Below are 23758 nucleotides of genomic sequence, written 5' to 3'. Positions count from 1 at the left end.
ACCTTCCCCTTTGGTAACCATAAGTTTGTTTTCTATGTCTGTGAGTCTGTTTCTGTTTTGTAAATAAGTTCATTTGTGTCATATTTTAGATTCCGCATATAAGTGATATCATATGGTATTTGTGGATAGACCTGGTTTTAATATAATCTGGTTGTCCCATGTAGTCAGAGTGTAAATCACCACCCTGTCTTCAGCCCTCAGTCCATTCCATCTCCATTCCTCTTTTTAGGAAGTTTCCAAATTGGTGATTTGGAGAAATCGGCTATCACCCACCCAAAGCAATGGAAAGGAGAGAGAAAAACCGACAAATCAATATTCTGTGTCCACTATTAGCTAAGCTTTTGATCTATGGTCCAGAAATCATGCCTGAATTGGTGTTTTCATAATAGCTGCCTTCGCCGTGTTGCTGCCTAAACTAGCTGAGAGAGAGAGAGAGAGAGAGAGAGAGAGAGAGAGAGAGAGAGAGACAGAGAGACAGAGAGACAGAGAGAGAGAGAGAGAGAGAGAGGAGGCCGGAAAGAGAGGAAAGGGAAGAGAAGAGATGCTTAAAGAAAGTCTGCCTGTATGTCCCATTCCACACCATCCTTAGCCCAAGCCCCATCCCCTAAGTGAGAATGGGACTAGACAGTTGAAGGAAGCTCTGGGTTGGAAGGGAGCAGGTGGCTGGTTCTCCCAGTTCAGCCTGAGATTTAGTGACATTCTTGTAGACCATGTACCCTCTGTTACATGTGCATAAGGACACCATTTCCAACAATGCTTTCTCACCTTGACTTTAACCTCCACCCACACAAATATACACGCAGACTTCCTCAGTTCTCTGGCTCTGTGTACCAAGTAGAGGTGGCTAGGCTTAGGAAGAGCATTTAAGTCTGCTTGTCCACACTCCTGCTCCTTTTGCCCAGCCAGTACTGGCTTCCCTTCAGCAGTGTGTGTGCGCGTGCGTGTTGGTGTGTGTGTATCGGAGGTGGTCGGTGGAGGGAAGGCAGGAGAAGAGAAGAGGAGGAGGAAGCCTCCCCCACTGGTTTAGGACCAGCTCCAAGAGTGGTCTAAGCCAGGGGTCTGCAAACGTTTTCTATAAATGGCCAGATAGTACATATTTTCGGTTTTGTGAGCCATACAGCTTCTGTCGCAGCTCTACAACTCTGCCATTGTAGCGTGAGTGCAGCCATAGACAATATGTAAATGAATGAGCAAGGATATGTTCCAATAAAACTTTATTTATAAAAACAGGTGGTGAGCTGGATTTGGCCTTTGGGCTGTAGTTTGCAGACTCCTGATCTAAACTAATGCGAAAGCTGGAGATCATGAATGGACAACCATTGCCTAAGCCTCTTGCGTTGAGTGTCTTGCAGTTTCACAGGTCATAATTGTCAACACCTCTGGTTACTATCCAGACACGGAAGCGGAAATCACGCTGGAGGTGGATGCAGGGGATTAGGCCTAGTGTGGCCTGACCTCGAGACATATTCTGGTAGTGCTGTTTTATTTATTTATTTACCTTTAATTTTTTTTGCTGGGGGGCCGTGCCTCCTGGCTTGCAGGATCTTAGTTCCCCCACCAGGGATTGAATCCGGGCCCTCGGCGGTGAAAGCACAGAGTTCTAACCACTGGACCGCCAGGGAATTCCCTGGTAGTGCTGTTTTATTTTTATTTTTTTAATTTTTATTTAATTTCATTTTTATTTATTTATTTATTTTTGGCTGTGTTGGGTCTTCGTTGCTGCACACCGGCTTTCTCTAGTTGCGGCGAGCGGGGGCTACTCTTTGTTGTGTTGCACAGGCTTCTCATTGCGGTGGCTTCTCTTGTTGCAGAGCATGGGCTCTAGGCACGCAGGCTTCAGTAGCTGTGGCACACGGGCTCAGTAGATGTGGCGCGCGGGCTTAGTTGCTCCGCGGCAAGTGGGATCTTCCCGGACCAGAGCTCGAACCCATAACCCCTGCATTAGCAGGCAGATTTTTAACCACTGCGCCACCAGGGAAGTCCTGGTAGTGCTGTTTTAAAACAGGAATCCTGATAGGAGCTTACTTTCTTTCTATTTCTTCTACTTCCTGAAAGTGTAATGTGCTTTTTGTTTGGGGAGGGGAGTAGAAGAAAGGAGGACGATGGGGAGGTTTTCAGTGACTTGAGGGTCTGATGAACTGGATTCCACTTAACTGAGGTCTGTCTGCCTCCAAATTAGCAGCAGAGCAAGCTTGCTCTCCAGTCAGGGCTTAGCACTACCAGGGCCGGTGGACTTGCCCATCAGTGTTCGAGTTTCACAAGTGGCTTGATCATAACCCTTGCAGGCCTAGAATATCCCTGGGTCTCCATGCCCCTGGGCGGGCTCTGTGACATGCTGGCAGTGCGCTGTGCCCCAGAAGGTTTGAATATGCTCAAGACCTGTGATGGCAAATAAGCCATGCCAGCAGATTGGTAGGTAGCTGCTGTCTTTTGAGGGGGATTTTGAGGCTACATCTACAGAGAACGGGAAGGTGAGTCTGCTTGATTAATGAGGGCTGCTGTGGGCATAGGAGGAGCAATGGGAAGCATAAGGGCACCAGCTCTGCTGCAGGTCTGGAGAATTGAAAATGATATCTAGCAATGCAGACTATTTGCTGAGTCCTGTCTGTTAGTGCCTGGCTGGCTGGTGAGAAACATTCCTTCAGACATCTGAGTGAATCAAGTGACTCATTGGGAAGATGGCCCGGTTAAGGCCTATATTTGTGGCCATTATCACCCACCATGCTGTTGTCTCCTGTAGTATAGTCTAGAGCACATGCCTGCTCAGGGTGTCCCGTAAGGAGGGTTGCGTTCCCTTTACTGTGGACCATCTGTATTCATTGTGCCGGCACTGAAGCGTGCAGACAGAGATGGGGAAGAGAGAGTCTTAATCACTAAGGTTAAGGCTGATCTGCAAATTAGTATCTAAACCATAAAGCAGATTGAAATACATCCTAGAAGAACAGATTAAGGAAAATGCTGTTGGAGCACAGAGGAATGAAATGAGCTTTAACCCACAGGAGATGGGATTGGGGCCTCAGAGACAGAGAGCATGGAAGTCCCTTTGGAAGAGTTAGCCTATGAACCAGGCCTTGAAGGTGAAGTCGATTTTAAGGTGTAGAGAAGATGTTGAGGAACTCCTTTCTTAAAGGTCTCCTGTCTGTGGTCCAGTGGTTCTCAATCTTATTGACACCCCAGCCTCCCTGAGGAATATGACGTGTCCCATCCATTCACCTGTCGAAATTTTCGAGCACCTCCAGCATGCCAGGTTGTGAGCCAGAGGCTGTGGTGGTGTGGCCTAGCCTCCCTCCTAAGGGACCATGCTTCTCAGTGGGAGAATCTCCACTCCAGTCTCCCATTCTGCCAACCCACCCTTCCCACTGCAACCACAGTCTGCCTGCTTGCTTTAGTTTCAATTTTTTAGCATTTTATTTATTTTTAATGAGAAATACATGCAAATGATCCAAAAAATGCAAAAGAGTATAAATAAAAAGGAAGTTTTTTTCCCCCAAACCCTGTCTTGTCTAACCACTGTTAACTGTTCCTTATGTACTCTGCAGGAGAGAGTCCAGATAAATACAAGCAAATAGGCATAGACTTTTACAAATGGCAGCATATCATACACATTGTTCAGCATCTTGCTTTTTTCACAGAACTATGCATCTTGAAGATGCTTTCCATAAGCACGTAAAACGACTAGCTATTTTATAGCTGCATACTATTCCTTTGTATCGATTGCTGTGAATTATTTAACCCACCTCCTATTGACAGATATTTAGGTTTTCTGCAAACTTTTTTTTTTTCCCACAATCTTTTGCTAATGAAAGATCTTTACACACGTGGGAGTATGTTTGTATGATAAATTCTTAACAGTGGAATGGCTCCAACAAATGGTGCGGGCATCTGTAACTTTTATACATATCACCAAATTGCCCTCCATAGAGATATTGCAATCTACACACTCACCAGCACAGTGTATTGTCACACTTTTTCATATCCTTCAATCTGATAGATGAAAAATGAGATCTCATTGCAATATTAAATTGCATTTCTCTTATTATGAGCGACAATGGGAAACTTTTCATATGTTTAAGAGCCATTTGTGTTTCCTTTACTGTAAACTGTTCACATCCGTTGCCCATTTTTCTATTTGCTTAGTGGTCTTTCCTTTTCTTTTTAAATTATTTTTTATTGAAATATAGTTGATGTACAATATTATATAAGTTACAGTTACAATATTATATATGTACAATATTTTTAAAATTTATTTCAATTTCCTATAATATTATATTTATTCTTTTTATACAGCAGGTTCTTATTAGCTACCTACTTCATACATATTAGTGTATATATGTCAATCCCAATCTCCCAATTCCTCCTATCATCAACCCCCCCACCCCGCTTTCCCCACCTGGCGTCCACACGTCTCTTCTCTACATCTGTGTCTCCATCTCTGCCCTGCAAACTGGTTCATCTGCACCATTTTTCTAGATTCCACATATATGCGTTAATACGATATTTGTTTTTCCCTTTCTGACTTACTTCACTCTGTATGACAGTCTCTAAGTCCATCCAGATGCACAGGCTCAGTAATCGTGGCTCACGGGCGCAGTTGCTCCACGGCATGTGGGATCTTCCCAGACCAGTGCTCGAACCCGTGTCCCCCACATTGGCAGGCAGACTCTCAACCACTGTGCCACCAGGGAAGCCCCCTGTTGGAAGATTTTTAATTCTGGTTTCAATTTCATTATTCGTGATTGGTCTGTTCATATTTTCTATTTCTTCCTGGTTCAGTCTTGGAAGGTTATACCTTTCTAAGAACTTGTCCTTTTCTACCAGGTTGTCCATTTTATTGGCATAGAGTTGCTTGTAGTAGTCTCTTATGATGCTTTACATTCCTGCTGTGCCCATTGTAACTTCTCCTTTTTCATTTCTAATTTTATTGATTTGAGTCCTCTACCTCTTTTTCTTGATGAGTCTTGCTTAGGGTTTATCAATGTTGTTTATCTTCTCAGAGAACCAGCTTTTGGTTTTATTGATCTTTGCTATTGTTTTCTTTGTTTCTATTTCATTTATTTCTGGTCTGATCTTTATGATTTCTCTCCTTCTACTAACTTTGGGTTTTGTTTGTTCTTCTTCCTCTAGTTACTTTAGGTGTAATGTTAGATCATTTATTTGAGATTTTTCTTGTTCTTGAGGTAGGATTGTATTGCTATAAACTTCCCTCTTAGAACTGCCTTTGCTGCATCCCATAGGTTTTGGATCGTTGTGTTTTCACTGTCATTTGTCCCTAGGTATTTCCTGATTTCCTCTTCGATTTCTTCAGTGATCTCTTGGTTATTTAATAGCATATTGTTTAGCCTCCATGTGTTTGTGGGTGTTTTTTTTTCCTGTAATTTATTTCTAATCTCATAGCATTGTGTTCGGAAAAGATGCTTGATATCATTTCATTTTTCTTAAATTTAGTGAGGCTTGATCTGTGACCCAAGATGTGATCTATCCTGGAGAATGCTCAGTGTGCACTTGAGAAGAAAGTGTAATCTGCTGTTTTTGGATGGAATGTCCTATAAATATCAATTAAATCTATCTGGTCTATTGTGTCATTTAAAGCTTGTGTTTCCTTATTTATTTTCTGTTTGGATGATCTGTCCATTGGTGTAAGTGAGCTGTAAAAGTCCCCCACTATTATTGTGTTGCTGTTGATTTCCTCTTTTATAGCTGTTAGCAGTTGCCTTATGTATTGAGGTGCTCCTATGTTGGGTGCATATATATTTATAATTGTTATATCTTCTTCTTGGATTGATCCCTTGATCATTATGTAGTGTCCTTCCTTGTCTCTTGTAACATTCTTTATTTTAAAGCCTATTTTATCTGATATGAGTATTGGTACTCCAGCTTTCTTTTGATTTCCATTTGCATGGAATATCTTTTTCCATCCCCTCACTTTCAGTCTGTATGTGTCCCTAGGTCTGAAGTGGGTCTCTTGTAGACAGCATATATATGGGTCTTGTTTTTGTATCCATTCAGCCAGTCTGTGTCTTTTGGCTGGAGCATTTAATCCATTCACGTTTAAGGTAATTATCAATATGTATGTTCCTATGACCATTTTCTTAATTGTTTTGCGTTTGTTTTTGTAGGTCCTTTTCTTCTCTTCTGTTTCCCAGTTAGAGAAGTTCCTTTAGCATTTGTTGTAGAGCTGGTTTGGTGGTGCTGAGCTCTCTTAGCTTTTGCTTGTCTGAAAAGATTTTGATTTCTCCATTGAATGAGATCCTTGCCAGGTAGAGTAATCTTGGTTGTAGGTTCATACCTTTCATCACTTTAAATATATCGTGCCACTCCATTCTGGCTTGTAGAGTTTCTGCTGAGAAATCAGCTGTTAACCTTCTGGGAGTTCCCATGTATGTTATTTGTCGTTTTTCCCTTGTTGCTTTTAATAATTTTTCTTTGTCTTTAATTTTTGTCGATTTGATTACTATGTGTCTTGGCATGTTTCTCCTCTGGTTTATCCTGCCTGGGACTCTCTGCGCTTCCTGGACTTGGGTGGCTATTTCCTTTCCCATGTTAGGGAAGTTTTCGAGTATAATCTCTTCCAATATTTTCTCGGGTACTTTCTCTCTCTCTTCTCCTTCTGGGACCCCTATAATGCGAATGTTGGTGCATTTAATGTTGTCCCAGATGTCTCTTAGGCTGTCTTCATTTCTTTTCATTCTTTTTTCTTTATTCTGTTCCATGGCAGTGAATTCCACCATTCTGCCTTCCAGGTCACTTATCCAGGTTCTTATTCCAGGTTCTTCTGCCTCAGTTATTCTGCTACTGATTCCTTGTAGTGTATTTTTCATTTCAGTTATTGTATTGGTCATCTCTGTTTCTTTGTTCTTTAATTCTTCTAGGTGTTTGTTCTTTAATTCTTCTAGGTCTCTGTTAAACATTTCATGCATCTTCTTGATCTTTGTCTCCATTCTTTTTCTGAGGTCCTGGATCATCTTCACTATCATTATTCTGAATTCTTTTTCTGGAAGGTTGCCTATCTACACTTCATTTAGTTGTTTTTCTGGGGTTTTATCTTATTCCTTCATCTGGTACATAGTCCTCTGCCTTCTCATTTTGTGTATCTTTCTGTGAATGTTTTTTTCAGTCCACAGGCTGCAGGATTGTAGTTCTTCTTGCTTCTGCTGTCTGCCCTCTGGTGGATGAGGCTATCTAAGAGGCTTGTGCAAGCTTTCTGATGGGAGGGACTGGTGGTGGGCAGAGCTCAGTAAAACTTTAGTCTGCTTGTCTGCTAATGGGTGGGGCTGAGTTCCCTCCCTGTTGTTTGTTTGACCTGAGGTGACCCAGCACTGGAAGCTACAGGCTCTTTGGTGGGGATAATGGCGGACTCTGGGAGGGCTCACGCCAAGGAGTACTTCCCAGAACTTCTGCTGCCAGTGTCCTTGTCCTCACAGTGAGACAGAGCCACCCCCTGCCTCTGCAGGAGACCCCCCAACACTAGCAGGTAGGTCTGGTTCAGTCTCTTATGGGGTCACTGCTCCTTCCCCTTGGGTCCTGATGCACACACTACTTTGTGTGTGCCCTCCAAGTGTGGAATCTCTGTTTCCCCCAGTCCTGTCAAAGTCCTGCAATCAAATCCCGCTAGCCTTCGAAGTCTGATTCTCTGTGAATTCCTCCTCCCGTTGCCAGACCCCCAGGTTGGGAAGCCTGACGTGACGTGGGGATCAGAACCTTCACTCCAGTGGGTGGACTTCTGTGGTATAAGTGTTCTCCAGTTTGTGAGTCACCCGCCCAGCAGTTATGGGATTTGATTTTATTGTGATTGCGCCCCTCCTACCATCTCGTTGCAGCTTCTCCTTTGTCTTTGGATGTGGGGTATCTTTTTTGGTGAGTTCCAGTTTCTTCCTGTCGATGATTGTTCAGCAGTTAGTTGTGATTCCGGTGCTCTTGCAAGAGGTAGTGAGTGCACGTCCTTCTACTCCGCCATCTTGAGCCAATCTGTGTACAATATTATACCCTGTCTTTTCTTTATTAATTTGCAGCAGTTCTTTATATAGTAAGGAAATGAACTCTTTGGATGTAAATGGCAAATATTTTTTTCACAGGTTAAAGATCCTTCATTTTAGTTGTGATATGTATGATTTCTCCCATTTCTCAGTCAGAACAGGTAGCAAGGTGACTTTTTTTGAGGATTTTCCTGCTTCGATATTGTATACGTTCTAGGGACATTCCTTCCCTCCTTGCCCTACCACTTATATTCTGGATCCTATTGTTGCTATTCCTTGCTAAAATATTTCCTGGTTAGTGATTATCTGCCTTTTCAATTCAAGGAGCCTTTCAGAATCTGATTAAAGCTCTGTTCCCAATGCCCAGAAATATACTCACATATAACACACCCACGATTTTGCATTTACTTTCAGGGAGTTCACAGTCCTTCTGAAAAGTAGTGTTTCTTGAAGTGTGGCCTAAGGACAACCTGTATAGCAATCTCTTGAGAGTCTTGTTTAAAATACAGTCTTCTGCGCACCTCTCTAGGGTGAAGGAATTAGATTCTTTGCAAGTGGGTGGGGACATGGAATTTGCATGTAAACTCATTCTGGTAATTTTGATGCACACTAAAGCATCCCACAGCCTAGGGACATCCATGGATCCTGGTTAAGAACCCCTGGTTGAAGTCTCAGTCCCCAACTAGAGTACAGTTGGCCCTCTGTATCCACAGTTTCTGCATCCACCTATTCAACCAAATGCAGATTGAAAATATTCGGAAAAAAAATTCCAGAAATTTCCAAAAAGAAAAATCTGAATTTGCCATGCACTGGCAACTATTTACACAGCATTTACATTGTATTGGATATTATAAATAATCTAGAGAAGATTTGATGTACACAGGAGCATATGCGTAGGTTATATGCAATACTGTGCAATTGTATACAAGGGACTTGAGTATCTGCAGATTTTGCTATCCACAGGAGTGCTGGAACCAATCCCCCTTGGATACTGAGGGACGACTATATCTGAATTCTGATAGGAAAATTTGAAAGAGGAAAAACCTCATGATTCAAGACTCAAATGAAGCTATAAAGGAGGAGTGACTGATGGGGAAAATGATACTTTTGTGCGGAGGTCTCTCAAATTGTACCATGTGGTCAGTCAATTATAATAGCATCCCACTGTGTGTGTGTGTGTGTGTGTGTAGAGAGAGAGAGAGAGAGAGAGAGAGGAAGAATCACACCTGGAACTCTTTATCTTTTTTGATATGTAGATAAAGAATGACCTTTTCAATATTTCTCCCTCTTTCTCCCTCTCTCCTCCCCCTTCTCTCTCTTTCTCTTTTCTTTTATTAAAGTACCAACAGGGACTTCCCTGGTGGTCCAGTGGCTAAGACGCCACACTCCCAATGCAGGGGGCCCAGGTATCCTGTGTGCCACAACTAATACCCAGCACAGCCAAATAAATAAATAATTTTTTTTTTTTTTTAAATTAAAGTACAAACAAAACACATCCTTACCCCAAGAGGAGAAGGTGCTGGTGAAGGGGGAAGTAAGTGCTTCCTGTACAAAGCAAGCTTTAGTAGAGGCCTGAGTCTTGCTGGAACAGGCCACGGGTAAGGGTGATTTGATTAGCATCTGATTTTTTCACAGAAGAGTGTGCTAAGAGGAAACAGTTACTTGGTTGTCACTGGGGGCCCCAGGGCCATTCTCCTCGTACTTCCTCCTCCTGTAGACAGCCTCCCCCAGGGACCCAATGGCCTCGTTTGTTGATCAATGTCTGCTTCTTCCCAAGAAATATCTAGTATGTTCTGACTACTCTCTTAGAACAGTGTCTTTTAATTGTATGCGCCTCTATCTGGATGAAAGCACCAAATACACAATTTGCATAGAGTTCCGGGGGTCAATGAAGTTCCTGAAGCCCATCCAAGAGCTCCCAAAGCACTACTTCCCAAACTCTAGCCCTGCACAGCTGAGTATCTGTGTTACTCGGGAGCTTGTTAGAAATCCCAGGGCCCACACCTCACTCTACACCTACTGAACCAGAAAATCTGGGGCCTCTGCCTGATCCGGCTCTCCAGGTGGTTATGATACATACTAAAGTGTGGGACCCACTGAGTCAGAGTTAAGAAATCTGCCTGAGGATTCCTTCCTGTGTTGACTGGTGGGGGGTGCGGTCTTTCAGTTCCCATGGGAGTCTTCTCCGAGGGAAATCAGTGAGCCCAGGGGGATGCAAGGCACTGGGGGCCATCACATGGACCTCACATGCGAATCTCCAAGAAATGAGGCGAACTCACCGATTTTGTTTTATTCCCAGATCAGGCTGTATCGGGGAGCACGCTGGGAGGCCAGGTCTCCTTGGGAGATGAGAAAATAGAGTAGTCCAGCCTAAGAGCTCTTCAATGATTCTCTTTATAGATACAGTCTATCTCAGCCCTCTCTACTGTAAACATGGGCTTGGAAATTGAGGTGGACAGCCGGCTGCTGCTCAGTCGGGAAGAGAGGCTCAGGTGAACCAAAGCCCGGGTAATAACAGAGCGTCTGGCCATGGCAGTCTGCCTAGCTTCCGGCAGCCTGAGAGCGGGAGAGGGCGGGGGCAGGGAGGCACGCTCTCCCCAGCTCCACTGCCCAGGTGTAGCACCCCCAGCTCCCTCCATGCAGCTCAGAGACAGGCTGAACTCTGGGGAGCTGTCTGACTTTCCAGGGCGGCCTCCCTGCCCCAGCCCTCCCTGCTACCTTCCAGCTAATAAGGAGTCTTTGAGGAGCTGGGAAAGGCAGCCCACCTGGAGGGCCGCACGTGCTCCTCCTGTCAGATGTCTGGAAGAACCACAGCAGGGGGAGGGAGGGATGTGCAGGCTGCTTTGAACGCACACGGAAGATGGAAGATTCCACCGAACAGCCATTGCCGGGTCTTGCTGCAAGAGAAGTGTTACTGAGTCCAAGCTCGCTCTGCTCGCCACACGACAGGCCAATAAATCGCAGACGAGGTGTTGAGGCAAGGAATATGACTTTATTCGGAAAGCCGGCAGATGGAGAAGATGGCGGACTAGTGCCTTAAAAGAACCATCTTATCGGGGTCTAGATGCCAGTTTCTTTGATAGAATCAGAGAGGGAAGTGAAGTAAAAAGGCAAAATAGAGAGGGAGAGGCGGTGAGGAAGTAAAGTAAAAAGGGCAATCAGTCTTGCAAAACATCTCCTGGAATGGCCAGCCTTGGTGAGGGCATGTGTTAATTTCAGCCATTTACAGGTGGGCAGGGTCAGATCGTCTCCCTGTGAGCTGAACGAAGGCACTTTAGTTCAACATTCAGGCAGAGGGGCAGGGTTCCCTGTGTCAGGCCATTATGTACGATTATAATAACAAAAGCAACGAAAAGCAAAGGTTAAAGTCAAAGAAACAGATCCAACATGGAGTCTGATTTAGCTCTTCCCTGTTACGGAAGTACATGGATGTTTGTTTCATGGAACAATGATGTACTTCCAGGTGGTCCCCTTTGGTATGGGGTTTACTCTGCCATCCGGAACCCAACTCAGCTCTCAGTCCCAAGAAGAACCATTGGGTTCCAATGGAACCAACCAAGGATAAATAAACAAGCGCAAAAGACTGATTCCCAAACTCGACCGCTGACTTATGAAGTATCAGTGACGGTTCTATCTGCAGCGGACATATGTTCCCTGCTTGATGTGGTTTGGGTTGGGGGGCTAACCCCTCCCAGCTCCCAACTCTAAAAAGTCTCATAATGGGCTCTGCCCTTGTGTCTAAAATCTTCACCATCAGAGGTGCTTCTTTGCATTAGGGGGATGCATTCTCAACGGGAGTGATATCACCCACTAGGGGAAAAAAATTGGTTCTTAGGGGGGACGGGAACACTGGTCCAGGGGAAAGGTAAAGAACTTCCAAGCCCAGGGCCAGATCTGGTTCTTGGCCTGCTTATTTGCAGCTTGGCCTGCTGTTTCTCTGGTCATTGCTATAGGAAGCCAGAAAATAACGTTTTCCTAGGCAGACTGTCCCAGCTGAGTCATTTGGAAGGAAGCAGTAGGTTGAAGGATGAAGAGCAGTTGAAGATTTGTGACTAATAACTTAACTGGAATTTCAAAGGCTGAAGCCTAAATCCTAAATTATTTTCAAAAAGCAGCTTATCTTGCTCACACTCACCTCAGAATTCTCAGAATTTATAGTGTCTCTTTCTGACTCGAATTAGATGCGGGCGCTCTAAATCAGAGAAGGGCCTGAATGAGCTTTGCTGTGGTTCAGTGACGCCAGATGACAAAAGGGCTCCCCACCACTTGGTTGAGGCATGGATCTCCTCACCGAATGTTCTTTACTCCTGATGCCTTAACTGATGCGTGGCTTCCTGAGCGGGCCTCTCTTGTGAGTGGGGTAGGTGTCCTCCTTGTTCCGAAGTGCTGCTTCCAGACCACTCCTCCTTCACCCTCAGGTCAAAACCTCTACTGCTTTGAAGGTCCTTCAAGCCAGCAATACCACATTTCCCCCTTGTGCACCATGGTCATCTGCTAAAGTCCCCGTCATTCAATGAATACGCAGACACCTACCTCTCCGTCTTCCTCTCCATCCCAAGTCCTGCCATCTCTCTGGACCTCCATGCAGCCCTTCAAAAATTCAGTCTATGTTCTCCTTACAGCAAAGAAATCTTTTTAAAACCTAAATTGGGGCTTCGCTGGTGGCGCAGTGTTTAAGAATCCGCCTGCCAATGCAGGGGACACGGGTTTGTTCCCGGGTCCGGGAAGATCCCACATGCCGCGGAGCAACTAAGCCCGTGCACCACAACTACTGAGCCTGCGCTCTAGAGTCTGCGAGCCACAACTACTGAGCCCACATGCCACAACTACCGAAGTCCGTGCGCCTAGAGCCGGTGCTCCACAAGAGAAGCCACCGCAATGAGAAGCCCGCGCACCGCAACGAGTAGCCCCCACTCGCCACAACTAGAGAAAGCCCGTGTGCAGCAATGGAGACCCAACGCAGCCAAAAATAAATAAATAAAAAATAAATAAATAAAAAATAAATAAATAAAAAATAAAATAAAAAATAAATTTGGGGCTTCCTTGGTGGCGCAGTGGTTGAGAATCTGCCTGCCGATGCAGGGGACACGGGTTCGAGCCCTGGTCTGGGAAGATCCCACATGCCGCGAAGCAACTAGGCCCGTGAGCCACAACTACTGAGCCTGCGCGTCTGGAGCCTGTGTTCCGCAGCAAGAGAGGCCGCGACAGTGAGAGGCCCGTGCACCGCAATGAAGAGTGGCCCCCACTTGCCGCAACTAGAGAAAGCCCTCACACAGAAACGAAGACCCAACACAGCCAAAAATAAATAAATAATTAATTAATTAAAATAAATAAATAAATAAATTTGATCGTGTCCCCCATTTGCCTAAACCCTCCAGTGGCTTCCCATTGCTCTTAGGATAAAGTCCATATTTCTCACCGTGCATGGATTACAAGGCCCTGCGTGATTGGCTCCCACCTACTTCTGCTCTCTCTTCTTGGGTTTTCTCACTCTGCTCTAGCCACGTGAACTCACCAAGCTCATTCCCTAATGTTCCTTACATTTGCTTTTCCCTCTGCCTGGCAAGTTTTTCTCCCAAATTTTTGCATGGATAACTACTTCTCATTCATCCAGTTCACAGCTGAAATGTCACTTCAGAGAGGTATTCCATGGCCACCCGATATAAAAATAACCCCCTACCTCCACCCCACCCACTTGCTCTCTTCTACATTATCCTATTTTATTATTTTCCTAGCACATACAGTGTTCTTAAATGATCGTCTGTTTACTTGTTTTTGTCTGTCTCCCGCCAACTTGAAGGTGTTAAGTAAAAAGGCTTTTGTCTGCCTCAATTCACTGCTGAATCTCGAGCACTTAGAATAGTGCCCTGTACAGAGTAGGTGTGGTAGGCAGCCTCTAAAATGGCTCCCATGACCCTCACCTCCTCTTATTCACACCCTTGTGTAATCCCCTCCCCTTCCAGAAGCAGAGGTGACAGATGTCACTTCAGAGATGAGATTACAAAAGATTATGGCTTCTGTCTTGAATGCCCTCTCAATCTTTTGCTTACTGACTCTGAGGGAAGCCAGCTGCCATGTTGGGGGCTGCTCTATGGAAAGGCCCACATAGTAAGGAACTGATACCTCTGGTCAACAGCCAGAGAGGGCCCAAGGCCTCTCAGCAGACATCTGAGTGAGCTTGAAGGGGAATTGGAAGTGGATTTTTCCCCAGTCAAGCCTTGAGATGTAGCCCTGGTCAACACCTTGATTGCAGCCTGATGAGAGATGCTGAGACAGAGACATCTAACTAAGCCACACTCAGATTCCTGATTCACAGACAATGTGAGATAACAAATGTTTGTGGTTTTAAGCCTCTAGATTTGGGAGTAATTTATTGCACAGAAATAACTAGCTAATACAGTAGATCTTTAATAAAGTAAATACCTATTGACTTAGTGAAGTCTTGGTGACTTCCACATGCATGTGACTTTCTCATCCTCAATGATCCTGCCTTTCATCCCACTTTAGCCACTTACTCTCTTGGCCACACCCGTATCCTTTGTCATCATCCAGAATTGTTCCACCTCTGAAATCATAAGACATTCCACCCTATGACCACACCCTTCCATCCTTTCATCTCATTTACTCCCAGTACAGCGACTCCATACACAGACACCATGTCACAGATTGGTTTCCCCAGGAAGCAAACTCTCAGAGGGAGTTTAGTGTGCAAGATGTTTATTAAGAAGTGCCCTTGGCAGGACAGGAATAAAGACGCAGACGTAGAGAATGGACTTGAGGACACAGGGAGGGGGAAGGGTAAGCTGGGGCGAAGTGAGAGAGTGGCATGGACTTATATACACTACCAAATGTAAAATGGATAGCTAGTGGGAAGCAGCCACATAGCACAGGGAGATCAATTCTGTGCTTTGCGACCACCTAGAGGGGTGGGATAGGGAGGGTGGGAGGGAGACGCAAGAGGAAGGGGATATGGGGATATTGGTATATGTATAGCTGATTCACTTTGTTATACAGCAGAAACTAACACACCATTGTAAAGCAATTATACTCCAATAAAGATTTTAAAAAAAAAAAGAAGTGCCCTTGGGATTAATACCTGTAGAAAGGAGGAGAAAGAAGCAGAATTGGGCAGAATTTGGGATGTAATACAGGCCTAGTGACTGTATTGGTCAATCCCATAGGGAAATTCTGAAACTACCATGGTCCTTAAGTGTTGTTCTGAGTTGGGCCAAGATGACCAGGCATTTATATTCATGTCTTGGTCGGTCATTGAACGTGGGCCACTGGGGAAGGGGTGTGACTTCTTTGTGTAAGGCAGCTATCTCTCTGCAGCTATGAAGTAATCCTTGAAGGCCCTGGCAGCACAGCTGAAGGCATTCCCAACAACTGAGGCAACAAGACCTTCGTTGAAAGGTAGTCTGGGTGGTACATCACAGTGTGTATCACACTTCAATCTACCAGCCTCCTTCCTGTCCTCATTTCTTTCCTTACTCAGCTTATATGCCATTGTTCATCACTCCAATTATACTCAAGTAAGTACTCTCAAATGCTCGTTCCATCGTCTTTCTGTGTTACCTGCTCAGGCAAAACCTCCAGTCTTAAGTGAATTCAAGTAATCTTCCCCATTCCTGCACCTGAGCTGCTGAACATAGATAGAGAAAATCAGATAATTGTGAGATATCACCACACACCTGTTTGAATGGCTATTATCAAGAAGACAAGTGTTGGCTAGGATGTGGAGGAAAGGAAACCCTAGCACACTGTTGGTGGGAAAGTAAATTGGTTCAGCCACTATGGAAAACAGTATGGAGGTTCCTCAAAAAATTAAAAATAGAATTACCATCTGATCCAGCAATCCCACTTCTGGGTATATATCCACAGAAAATGAAATCACTCTCTCAGAGAGATATCTGCACCCCCATGTTCATTGCAGTATTATGCACAATAGTCAAGATATGGAAGTAACCTAAGTGTTCATCAATGGATAAATGGATAAAGAAATTGTGGTGCATTTATATACAATGGAATATTATTGGGCCGTAAAAAGAAGGAAACCCTCTCTTTTGTGACAACATGGATGGGCCTTGAGGGCATTATGTTAAGTGAAATAAGTCAAACAGAGATAGACAAATTCTGTAGGATCTCATCTCTATGTGGAATCTAAAAAAAAACAAAGCTCAAATTAGTAGAAATGGAAAGTAGAATGGTGGATGCCAGGGGTGAAGAGGTAGGGGGGGAAAGGGGATATACTGGTCAAAGGGTACAAACGCCTAGTTAGAAAATAAATAAGTTCTGGAGATCTAATACACAGCATGGTGACTATAGTTAACAATAATGTATTATATACTTGAAAGTTGCCAAGAGAGTATAGGTGTGTTAGCTAACTTTATTGTGGTGATCATTTTGCAACATATATGTGTATCAAATCATCATGTTGTACACCTTAAACTTACACAATGTTTTTGGTTTTGCTTTTTTACATTCCACATAAAAGAGGTCATATGGTATTTCTCTTTCTTCATCTGGCTTGTTTCACTTAACATAATGCTCTCAAGGTCCATCCATCTTGTCACAAATGTAAAGATTTCATTCTTTTTTCTGGCCAAATTCCATTAGGTATGTGTATGTGTGTATATATATAATGAAAACATTATATATATATATATATATATATATATATATATATATATATCAAATATCATCTATCAGTGGACATTTGGGTTGTTTTCATACATTGCCTATTGTAAATAATGTTGCAATGAACACAAGGGTGCATATAACTTTTCAAGTTAGTAGTTTCATTCTCTTGGGATAAATACCCAGAAGTGGAATTACTGGATCATATGGTAGTTTTTTTTTTTTTTTTTTTTGGCCGCTCCATGTGCCCCCTGCAATGGAAGGGTGGAGTCTTAACCACTGGACAGCCAGGGAAGTCCCACATATGGTAGTTCTATTTTATTTATTTATTTATTTATTTATTTATTCTTGGCTACGTTGGGTCTTCATTGCTGCGTGCAGGCTTTCTTTAGTTGCGGTGAACGTGGGCTACTCCTCGTTGCGGTGCGCGGACTTCTCACTGCGGTGGCTTCTCTTGTTGCGGAGCACGGGCTCTAGGTGCGCGGGCTTCAGTAGTTGTGGCACGTGGGCTCAGTAGTTGTGGCTCGCGGGCTCTAGAGCGCAGGCTCAGTAGCTGTGGCTCACGGGCTTAGTTGCTCTGCGGCAAGTGGGATCTTCCCAGAAAAGGGCTTGAACCCAAGTCCCCTACATTGGCAGGCGGATTCTTAACCACTGCGCCACCAGGGAAGTCCCTGGTAGTTCTATTTTTAATGTTTTGAGAAACGTCCATACTGTTTTCCATATAGGCTGCACCAATTTACATTCCAACCAACAGTGCACAAGAATACCCTTTCCTCCACATCCTCACCAACACTTGTTATTTCTTGTCTTGCTAATAGCCATCCTAACAGGTGTGAGGTGATATCTCCTTGTGGTTTTGATTTTCATTTCCCTGATGATTAATGATGTTGAGCACCTTTTCACGTACCTGTTGGCCATCTGTATGTCTTCTCTGGAAACATATCTGTTCAATTCCTCTGTCCAATTTTTTTAAATTTATTGTATTTTATTTATGGTTGTGTTAGGTCTTCGTTTCTGTGCGAGGGCTTTCTCTAGTTGCGGCAAGTGGGGGCCACTCTTCATCGCGGTGCATGGGCCTCTCACTATCGCGGCCTCTGTCGTTGCGGAGCACAGGCTCCAGACGCGCAGGCTCAGTAGTTGTGGCTCACGGGCCTAGTTGCTCCGCGGCATGTGGGATCTTCCCAGACCAGGGCTCGAACCCGTGTCCCCTGCATTAGCAGGCAGATTCTCAACCACTGCGCCACCAGGGAAGCCCCCTCTGTCCATTTTTTAGTCAGATTTTTTTTGTTTTGCTATTGAGTTCTATGAGTTCTTTATATATTTTAGATATTAACCCCTTATCAGACATATGATTTTCAAATATTTTCTCCCATTCCATAGGTTGTCTTTTCATTTTGTGAAGTACACAAAGTTATATATCAATTATATCTCAATAAAACTGGGGAAGAAAGAAGTTTGGGAAATGTTAAAAGAAAAATAAGAGACATCAACCAATTACAATGTATAGATCTTATTTTTCCTGATTCAAAATACTTAAAAAGGGAATTCCCTGGCTGTCCAGTGGTTAGGGCTCCACGATTCCACTGCAGGGAGCATGGGTTCGATCCCTGGTCAGGGAGCTAAGATCCCACATGCCGTTCGGTGTGGCCAAAAATAAATAAATAAATAAAGTTTGCTTAAAAAAACTATTTAAAAAACACACAAATTAATAATATGTACACTGGATATTTAATGATATTAAGGAATTTCTGTTAATGTTTTTAGTGAGATGCTGGTATAGTTATTTTTTTAAGGAGTTCTTATCTTACAGAGATACACAGTGAAATAATTATAGTTGATATAATTATATATATATATATAATGATATAATGACTGGGATTTGCTTCAAAATGATAGCAAGGGAGTGGAACATTAAGGGAAACAAGATTGGCCTTGAGTTGATAATGTCTTAATCTGGATGACGGGTAAATTGGGTTCATTGTACTATTCTTTCAACTTCTGTAACTGCTCGAAATATTCCATAGAAAAAGTTACAAAAGTTGGAGGAAGAGGCATTCCATAGCTCAGAATGTGAGCTCTGGAGTCACATGGCCTGACTTCATATTCTTTCTTTGCCTTTAACACTTATGTGCCTTGAGGCAAGTGAATAGTCAAGATAGAAGGGACCTTGGATGATGGAGGCTCCGCCATCTTGTAATACCACCATATCAACATATGGCCTCTGAAGATGCTGCAGAAGGGGAAGAAAAGACATGAGGGATTTATGAGATGTTTTTAAGAGCCAGGCCTAGAAATGGCTTACATCATTTCTGTGCATATTATGTTGGTCAGAAGCCAGTCACGTGGTCTTAGCCTAATTAGAAGGGAAGATGGGAAATGTATGTCCAAGAAGAGGAAGATGAAACTGATTAGATGAAACATGCTTTGTGCCACGAAAAGTTACTTAACTTCCTGTGCTTTAGTTTGCTCCTCTGTAGAATGGGGATGATAATGATAACATGTATCTCCCAGGCTTACTCTAAGTATTAAATGAGTTAATATATGTAAATCTCTCAGACCAAGCCCTAATCCAGAGTAAGTTCTTAATTTTATGTATATATATATTTGTCTAAAAATGGGCCTTGACACATCGGGAAGATTATTATCAGCCAAAGACAGGGATTGGTGAAGCAGTCTATTTCACAAACATAGGGGACAGCATCAGCAAAACAACAAAAGGAAAGCATGGGGTGTGTTCAGGAAATAATGAGTATGTGGTGTGCAGAGGAGGATGGGGGACATATTTGGAATGGCTGGTTGGGGATTGATCATGGAGGGCCTCAAATATCTAAATTTACCAGGCAATAGACCACCAATGAAAAAATGGTGGCAGTCAGATGACAAAATATCATAGAATCATACACAATTATAACACTGGAAGGATTACCAGGTAACATATAGTCCAATCTTCTCATTTTACAGAGAATATAATTAAGACAAAGAGAGAATTAAATGACTCATCCAATGTGACACAACTTGCTGATGGCATGGCTGAAATGAGTTCAGCCTCCTTAACTCCCCAGCCTCTGGTTTTCCACCATACTTTGTTCCTCTTAACAATCGTAAGAGACTTTAGGAAGATGAATTTGTCAGGTTCTAATCTCACAGTTTCCTTTTCTGTAAAATGTAGGTTGTGCCACACAATCTATAAGGTGCCACTTCTAGCTCTAAAGTTAGATTTAAATTAGAGTTAATAAAGTTTGGAACCAGTTCTTTTGCTGGTCTAAGACAGAGATTGATACTACTTGTCCCCTAGTATCAGTTCTCCTTCCTTCATAAAGAGCACACAATTTTAAACTGGGAATATGGCTGCCAGAATAAATTTTATATCTCCAACCTCCCTTGGAGCTATAAGTGGCTATGTGACTAAGCTCTGGTCAGTGGGCTATAATCTATGTTTTGGTGGTGGATACAACTTTCAGGAAGTATCCTTCAGAGGGGAATACTTCTGTCTTTCCTTCTTCCTCCTGGCAGGAATGCAGACATGACAGATGGCGCTGGAGCAGCCATCTTGAATCATGATACGTCATTGGCCCATGTGTGGAAGCTGTGTGTTGAGAAATGCAGAACTACATGGTGAAAGAACTCTGGATGCCAATGATTGTGGAGCCTTCACTAACTCTGGACTTCCTATGTGTACATTCACAAGAAATAAATACCTACCTTGTTTAACCCACTGTCATTTTGGGCGTTCTGTTACTTGCAGCTGAACGTATATTATAACTGATACAGGAGATAACTGATGTACCAGATTAGACTGAGAATCTGAACTATCAATAGGCTGGCAGCAGTGACTCTAGGAAAGCACAAGTGAGTTGAAGTTTATTCCAAGGTTTTGAGCCTGAATGACTAATATCAGAAATAAGGAAGTGGGAGGAAGAGATGGTTTGAGAGGAAAGATCAAGAGATCACATGAACATTGCCCAGATGACACCAAATGCAGGCTCTCAGAGTCACTTGAATGGGGAGGAACTCAGCCTTCTCCTGAAGACTCCCCCAGTTACTTCTGTGAGTCTCCCTGAGCATTTCACTTTCTTCTTAGAAACATGTCCTCTCATGTCCTTTCACTCTAGCTTCCTTATCAAAGCCCCTTATTATTGCTTCTGGCCCCATGAGAACACTCTGGACCATGCACAGCTGTCCTCTGCTGATGGCCATGCTGAATGGCACTGTTGTCTGTAGCAGAGAGGTAGGAGGTGGGGGGTGGAGGCTAGTCTTTCCTCAACTTTGTGACTCACTTTGTCACCTGCCAGGAGGAGCATGCTTTATGCCGAGAATCACACCAAGTACACAGCTTTTCCAGCACCTGGTTCTAATTGGACTCAAAACCAATCTCTTTGGAACCACTAGGGCACAGACCCAGTAACTTCAGTGAACAGACTCTAAGATGGCCCTTAATAATCCCTATCTCCTGGTATATCCTTGCATAATCCCCTCTCCTTGGGTGTAGGCTGGCTTAGAAAGTTGCTTCTAACCCATAGAATATGAAAAAGGTGATGGGAATTCACTTCTGTGATTATGTTACATAAGATTTTAACTGTCTTGCTGGTTGATTCTTTCTAGTATCTTCATGGTTTGCATGCTTCCATGAAGCAAGCAACCTGTTGGAGAGACCCAGATGGCAAAGAATTGAGGGAGGCCTCTAGTCAGCAGTGAGAAGGGAACTGAGGCTCTCAATCCAACAACCCACGAAGAACACAACCACACCAACAACCGCATGAACTTGGAACGAGACCCTTACCCAGTCGAACCTTCCAATGAGACCCCAGCCCTGGCTGACACTTTGATTGCAGCCTTGTGGAAGACCCTGAAACAAAGGACCCAGTTAAGCTATATCCAAATTCCCAATTCACAGAAACTGCAAGATAATAAATGTGTGTTGCTTTTAGCCACTAAGTTTATGGTAATTTTTTGTGCAGTGATAGATAACTCATATAGTAATATTTCCTCCATTCTCGTCATCTCTCCTTAGGCTCCTGCCTCCTCCACCCCAAAAATCTCCACCATGTGTATCAACTTATGCAAATATATGTCTTCAGGGATCACCAGCCCACTGGTTCTGCAATCACAGAGTTTTGGCATCTTATTTTGGGCTATGATCTGGAAAATAAATAATCTAATATAAGGGTTTATCATTCCCTTACTTGTACAGCAGAGCTTAATTTAACTCTAGATTCACCTTCTGGCTTCTCATATTTTTTCATCTTGATGTGTTCAATTTCTCCTAAAGCTGTCCTGGGTTCTGAGGCTCCACAGAAGGTCAATTATGAAGTCTCTAGATGCTTACAGATGCCTCTCTCAGAGCCTCATCTGGTTTATTCAGTCAGCTTCAGTTCATAGAGCTATTTAGTGTTTAGTTTTGATTTTCCAGCCTGCAGGAAAGAGGATTCCACTCTTGGTCTTTCAGACTATCCATGTCTCCATGGAGACATGGAGAATGGAGGAATGTCTCCATTCCTCTTCTGCGCTAAGTTTTCCCATTCTGAAGGTATTTATAAAAACTTCTATGCTCTGCCCAAGTCTGCCTCCATCTCTGGTTCATCCTTTATTTTCATGTGCTTTAGTAACCTATAACTTTCTCAACTGGTCACCCTCAGTTGAAGGCACATGTACTTTTCCACAAAACATTTTTTTTTAAATTTAACATTTTTCATAGAACTCTATATTTTGGAAATATATTTATTTTTGATATGTTAACATTTTTTCTATCTCTTCCTAATAGCTATGCCATTTCCTTTAATCTATCTGCACAGTGCAAAAAAAAAACCCCAAAAAACAGTTATTTGTGCTGTATGCCTCTTGTTTTCATTTGTAGGTGACACTGAATATCCTGTTATTCATTGTCATTCAGTATTTGTAATCCATGTTTACCACCTGTATGTAAACTCTATGGAAACATCTTTCTCAGGAATTTTTTCTAGTCTAAATTCAATTAATTCAACAACAAGCAACGTACAGAAAACGTGGGCAATGCATCTACCATGAGTTGGATGCTGGGGATACAAAGATGACTAAGACATGATTTTTACCCTCAAGGAGCTCACAAACAAGAGCTCTCACTTGTCTGTATGAGGGACAGATAATAAACCAATATTTGTAATACCACGTGTTAAGTGCTATATTCAAAGTGTATAAAGGGCTACGGGAGCATACCGGTGGAAGTGAATAGTCTCCCTAGGTGGGAGGGAGAAATTTTATCTAGAAGGTAGCTTCTGAGATGAACTTTGAAGCCTGAGTAGCATTTTCACATGTGGAGAGGGACAATAGTGCATTCTAGGCAGAGAGAACATAATATTATACATGTTCAGGAAGATGTTTATTGAAAACCACTTTTAAATAGAGCTTTAAAAGATTTAAAAATTGATTTCAAGTGGTTTCATTATGCCCTCTCCAAATGTTTCAGAGCTACTTCAAATGATGAAAAAAATATCTTAGGATTTGAAGTAGGTGGTGAGTATATTTTTCAACACCCAGATTAGGACACATGATCTGAAAAATACAACTGTAATTTTGGGAATAATAGAACCAAATGTTTGAATTTGGATCTGTCTGGAAAAATCAGGTCAGAACACACGTTCTCTTAGATACTAGTATATAGAAATGCCAGGTAGAGAAATTCATGATTACAACCCTTGACAATCAGGCAACTAAATCAGAATGTCTGAAGACTGCTTCATGAAATTTGCTGGCTCTTTGGAACCAGTCACAATAGAGGCTCTACCATGGGAGTCCAGCCATTCTGATAGTCTTTTATCTTTTGGCTGCAAGTAACAGACACTCCAGGTAGCTCAGGGGAGTACAAAGTATTGAGTGGAATGCTTTGTGGGATTCTGGGGTATTTCACAGGACCAAAGGTAGAGTGAAATAATCAAGGCCCAGGAACAGCAGAAACCAAGATACGCCAGTAGCATGACCTTGAGGAGCAAGGATCACAAATTCGGGGGGGTCAAGTAGGGTTGAAGTGAGCTATAGTGATCTGGAGCAGTTGTTACTTCCTTCTAGCCAGTTGTTGCCATGTAAAAATTTGGCACAGTGACACCAGATCCAGTAAAGTCAGAATTGTGGATTGTTATTTGACATTCCCTGTTTTAAAATATTCACTAGTAATC

At 43.1% G+C, this 23758-nt stretch overlaps 3 long non-coding RNA genes across 4 annotated transcripts in view; all 3 read left to right on the top strand.

Annotated features, from left to right (window-relative positions):
- The window catches only part of LOC309620846, a 589684-nt gene that overhangs the window by 23373 nt on the left and 542553 nt on the right, over positions 1–23758 (top strand). The window lies entirely within an intron of this gene.
- Positions 3854–22067, top strand: LOC309620805. 2 transcript variants are annotated; one of them, XR_014239649.1, is made up of 3 exons: positions 3854–7471; positions 15306–15505; positions 20124–22067. It is a non-coding gene; the product is annotated as an uncharacterized lncRNA (long non-coding RNA). The 2 variants fall into 2 exon arrangements; XR_014239650.1 differs by lacking the exon at positions 3854–7471 and adding an exon at positions 7709–7854.
- Positions 16927–19450, top strand: LOC309620817. The gene is made up of 2 exons (XR_014239665.1): positions 16927–17555; positions 17858–19450. It is a non-coding gene; the product is annotated as an uncharacterized lncRNA (long non-coding RNA).

This window comes from Balaenoptera borealis, assembly GCF_965194805.1.
Source record: "Balaenoptera borealis genome assembly, chromosome: X".
NCBI classification, from domain to species: Eukaryota; Metazoa; Chordata; class Mammalia; order Artiodactyla; family Balaenopteridae; genus Balaenoptera; species Balaenoptera borealis.
The sequence above is the reverse complement of the archived record's forward strand: the minus strand, read 5'-3'. Positions and strand labels throughout refer to the sequence as shown.